Genomic DNA, 6,000 nt, shown 5'->3' on the forward strand with positions numbered 1-6,000 from the left:
TGCATCCGGATCTTATTCACTGGTATCTCTTTTTCGCATTGTTCACTATCGCTATTGGAATCACTACACTGGAAAAAGTCTGCGTTGTTATCACACTCGTTATTACTTTTAGTACTTGTCCATATGGACGCCACATTTCAAACAGAACAAAAATTTTAAGTAATTATAACTGCACCAATATCAAATTTCAACACTCAGATCGTGATCAGTTCCTGAACTGAACATTGTTGACACGACGACGATAACCATCCCCACATTCCCCGATTTCTATTCGACACCGTAATATGACTTCAAATTTAATTTTATGACTCTTCAGCCAATCATAATACTCGGTTAGTAAAATTTATCCAATACGAACCGCCAAGTCTACAGTCCACATGGAATAGATCGCTGCCGGTTCATTTCTATGTATTAGTTTTTTTGGCCTTTGATAGTGCCGCCAACTTTAAGAGTGCACAATATCGGTTACTTCGACTACACCTAGACTCTAGACCTTTTCTCGGTTTAACAGTACTGAGTGAAATGTCAGCCACTTTAATATTCTTTTATAGATACAAACTCTGTAACAAGACCGTTAGCATTCAATTGGTTGTCTAATTATATGCATGTGCACTCTAACTATGGTCTAGCATTTTAAGCTATGCTTAATTTATGAATTGATGGAGTTAGTGAAAGGAGAATGACCCGTGGGAGATATCAAGAACTGATACTGATTGACTACTATGATAATGTATAAGATGAAAGGAAAACCTCAAACTTTATAGTCAGGGGACTTATTATACAAAAACAGTGAAATAATTGGAAATTATTGTATTTCACAATCACTAGGTAGATACCTGAATGAAATGTAAAGCATAATACTCTTAATATTTGGACGATTTTTTTAATTATACAGTCTGTCACATTTCAAACGGCATCATCCTGATGGTTTGGAATCTATGGCCCGTTTTGAGAAGTAAAACTTTCAAATTGCAGTACTCGACGAGGTATATACAGATATGCTGTTGACAGAAAAGAATCATTTTATTCTCAAAGCCTACCACACCCTGCTGAATGGGTGAAAATTTCTAAAAATGCCATTAGGCATTTTTTTCTCAGAAAAGCGAATAGTCTATTCGATTTGCGCATATTTTGAGGAACCATACCTATACCAAGTTTTAGCTCAATATCTCATATAGAATGTTAGTTATGCATGAATTTCCAAATTCATGCTTTTTTGACTGTATGAAAAACTGTAGATTTCATAGAAAAGGTGAAGTAGCCATTCAATGAAAGAATATTTCGCATTCTCAGGTGAGAAATTACATAAGTTGTAATCGTTTCATGGAGTTGTCTCTAGTTCGACCAAAATCAGAAAATCAAAAGAAGAAAACGTGTATTCAATTTCAGAAAAAAACCAATAACTGGAATGAATGGAACAGTTTCTTCAGACAAAAGTGTTTTCAATATATCCCCATTAACGCTCTATATATTTTTCATAACGTCGTCTCAAATGTTGGCGAGTCTTCCTCAATTGTTCTCGTGTTATTTCACCACACTTTTGTCCTATCGTCTCCTTCAACTTGATCAAGTTTTGTGGTCTGTTTCTATGAACACTTTTTCCCAAATATCCCTAGAGAAAAAATCTTATGGAGTCAGATCTGGTGATCGAGGAGGGCAACCATTAGTCGGCTAAATAAATATTACTGGAGTTTTTTCCCAACACCAAATCGTTATTTTTAACACCTCGACATGTGTTTCTATCACCAAGTGATCATCTTCAAAGAGGAAGATTAAAACTGTTTTAATCTTCCTCTTTGAAGATGATCACTTGGTGATCGAAACACGTGTCGAGGTGTTGAAAATAACGATTTGGTGTTGAGAAAAAACTCCAGTAATATTCATTACTACACCAAAGGTTCCAAACAGTGCATCATAAGTACATTAGTGGGCTGTTCCTTCCAATCCATCTTCCTTGAAACGTATCATCAACAAATTGCCGTACAGCAAAACTGTACAAAAAAAATTGAAATAGCCATTATAATGAGAAAAATTTTGAATATTCAGAGACGAGGTTCTATCATCGTAACAGGTACAGATAGGTGTACCTAGTTCAATAAAAAATTAAGAGTTGAAAAGGTATTATAGTGTCGTTCATTGGTATAAATAGTCAATCAACGATTGTTAAAATATCCCTTTGAGTTCTATGCTTTTTTCGAAACATTTGGCTGGAACCAGTGACAAATTTTAGAAAAATTCTCATTATTTCATTTCAAACGTCCAATTCATAATATAATTAAATCAATGAGCCAGACATTTTTTTATAGCAGGCTTTGAAAATAAGTTGTGATGATGCTCCTTTAATGAGGGCAGCCGCAGAAGACTTCAATAGAAGACTTCCAGATCGTGAACCAATTTACCAAATCACCGTCTTCAGGATTTATAAATTATCAACTGGAATTGGGGAAGTTGATGAAACATATGTACCGGGACAAAGAAGAAATCTAGAGACAGATGGGCAAGTTCCTCAGTATGTTCAAAACATCCAAAAAATAGCTTGAGACAAATTTCACACGTTAATTCTAAAAAACGTTCATACATTTGCACTTAACTTACACAAGAGGCACTCCAATGAAACAGCGAATAAGGTTCACCTCTTTAATTTCAATAGTTCGGAAATCGTTGAAAGAACAAAAAAAAATAAAGATTACCACTAATCATACAACCACTATACAAGAAAAAACTTTACAAGTGAAGAATTCTAGGCATTTTGTCGAAGAAGCACTTCAAATCATACAGAGGAAGCTATCCAAAGACGCGGACCAAGTGATCATCTTCAATCATCAATCATCAATCAATCTTCCTCTTGAAGATGATCAATTGGTGATCGAGGTGTTAAAATAGCAGTTTGGTGTTGGGATAAAACTCAATTATTATTCATTACTACTCCAAAGGTTCCAAACGGTGTATCACAAGTACATGGTTGAGATACGTTGGCGACACCTTCATAGTATGGAACCAATCGATTACAAAACTAGACACCTTTCTGAAGCACCTCAACAGCGTAACACCTTCCATCACCTTTACAATGGAGAAAGAAATCCACAACGAATTGTCTTTCTTAGACGTATTGGTGAAGAGGACTAACACGAAGTGGAAAACACTTGTATACTGAAAACCCACTCATACGAGGCAGTTTCAAATTCCCAAAAGAGGAATCATCAAGACTCTAGTGGATTGTGCTTTCGAGCTATGTAATACGAAGGAAGGCTTCAAGAAAGTACTAGACGTTATTAAAAAATTTCTTTCAGCTAGAAGACAGCAAGAGTCTCGCAAGGAAGAGAAGCCGTCACAACCAGTGCTTGCCCTTCCCTACGTCAGAGGATTGTCGGAAAGGATAAACAGAATTGGGTCCAAGTGCAACATCAGAAGCTGCTTCAGATCCGGAAACAATATCCGTAGCAGCCTCACGAAAACCACGCCATGTAACGCGGACTGCAATTCCAAGAATTGCATTCACCGGATACCATGTGAGTGCGGCAAATTTTATATCGGTGAAACTAAGAGGCCACTGAAAGTTCGTATTGCTGAGCTCAAGAAAAACACACAGCGAGGAGAAACCAGCAAATCAGATAGTGGAGACTAACAATCGAAACGTGGTGAAGTAACTTGGTTTAAAATCTTTTCAATTTTTATTTCATTTTCAATTTCAAATTTATTTTTGCTTATTTTCATTTTATTGTATTAATGGCTCAATAAAAAATTTTATTGAGCCACCAATAAAAAATTTTATTGAGCCATTTTATTTAAATTTTTGATTTCATTGGTTTTTTCAGAGGTTTCAAATAATATTAGATAATGGAAATCCGAACTAATGAAATTAACTATTAAACATTGTCAACCACTTTCAAGCCAACGTTCACCTGTTTGTTTAAATATTATTAAATATATCAGAGATCAATGATTCCAAAAAAATTGAATATTCTATACTTCTTTTCCGTTTCCTCGATAGGAATATTTATCAATGATCGGAAACAAAATATACATGCATACCCCAGGGTTGCAATAAACCATTCAATAAACTCAATTACAATCTTGATTGTAGAACGTCTTCTAAGAGCCTGATTTTTAATCGACCCAAATTATGACGTCGACCACTAACTTGATTTCGCCATGAGTTTTTTTGATTTTGTCTGAATTTGTCTTGCAGAACTCTAACATAAAAAAACTGATGTAAAAATCCTAACGAATTGATGGTAAAAGTTATAGAAAATTACTCTACGTAAGTAATTTAAATTCATATTAACATTTATATTGTACTTTCGATGTTGGAATATATCCTGCTTGGTAATTATCAGAATTTCTAAATGAATCACCATTACGTGTTGTTCGTGTGAAGACAGGCACAAAATTTTATCCTTCCACATAGAATAGGTTTTAGTTCAAAACCGAGGAAATGATATCACCTGTTCCATCAGTGCCTTCAAACATATACACAGAGGGCGCCCACTGATTGTGAGTATGTTAGTGGAAAAATGAAATTCAACAAAGGCAAGCATAAAATGATTTACTGAAAAATCATCAGTGATTATAATATTTTCAATAGTACCTCGAAATAAAAAAAAAACGAACAGAAAATACTTCAATTCATTCAAATATCACAATAGGATATATGCACAGTATATTTAGGTATTCAGGGAAAAACAGGCCATAAAAACAATTTATCATTTCCTTTCATGAACAGAGTGAACTGTCTGAATATCCCGAAGTAACAAAATTAATTGCAACTAGTCAAGCTTCAGTTGATTCAGTAGGATGTACTATCGCGCCACCTATAGACAAAGTTGGGAAAAACTCGTCAAACATATACTCCGGGTTGGGAGTCAGAATCATAAACATATTCAGGAGAGGTGGTAATGAAACACCCTTAGGGCCGCATTATGTCGATGCCACATATGTTGAACACCACATATGTTGAACATGCCAAAAGTAAGTAGGTACTTTAGGGTCTCAGAAGGTTCGCGGCAGACCCTACACTTGATGTCAAGATCCTTCATGCCCATCGAGCGACTATGGTAGACTAAGGCAGGCCATGATGAATCCTTCAGTTTCTGACTTCAGCCCATTCGACCCGAGGAAAACGAAGGTTAGGAATTATAATTATTATTTTTGTAACTTTTTTTGGTGTCAATGGCATCGACTGCTTGGTCATTAGTCTCGTTTTCTGGTTAGACAATATTAGAAACTCCAACAGAAACCTAGGGAGCATCATGACTATTCGCAGTTCGTCAGACATGTTATGTTGCAGAATCATCCCAACTTCAACTAGATAAATTTTCTCGACAAAAATATCTGCTCGAAGTTGGTATCGTACTCGATATGTGAGTGGGCGCACTACCACTGAGTCAATTCACCGCATTATTATTATTATACGTATTGATATTATTATTATATTTTTTTTTCAAAGGGGAAAGCTGGTCGGATCCTGTCCTCTAAGCTCCAACACAATCGATAGGGTGCACCCTCATTAACACTCTCCACACCGTGGGGTAAGTGATATTATTGTTATTATTATTTCGTACTGTGAAATAATCTATATGCAAATTGTGATTTCTTCCACTTTTTCAGATACTGATAAACCAAAATTCCAAAATAAATATCCCAGTCCAAATATAGGTGTACTTGCTGTCTGTAATCCAAATATCAATTGGGTATACCTCTACAACACTTCTAAATAATTTTTTGACAATCTGATACCTTCAATTGAAATTAGAGTCTACCATCCGAGTGGACATATTCTTTTCGATAATGCTTGAAATAGTACTTACTCTATCGGCGTGTTTTAAGAGCAGTCTACACCACTGCAGCAAGGAAAGGATTGCGGTTCATCCGAAATCAGTCAAGCCGACACTTCGGTAGGTGTTCGCGGCCAGGCGGAAATTAAAGAGCGGCTCCGGGCCATAATTTGAAATCAACCCGTGCCCATTTGTCTAGTTATGTCGTTATCTGGGCTAATGACAG

Source organism: Leptinotarsa decemlineata, unplaced genomic scaffold (genome assembly GCF_025532065.1).
Source record: "Leptinotarsa decemlineata unplaced genomic scaffold, Ldec_3_MD MMD2_tig00000218_RagTag_RagTag, whole genome shotgun sequence".
In the NCBI taxonomy this organism is placed as follows: domain Eukaryota; kingdom Metazoa; phylum Arthropoda; class Insecta; order Coleoptera; family Chrysomelidae; genus Leptinotarsa; species Leptinotarsa decemlineata.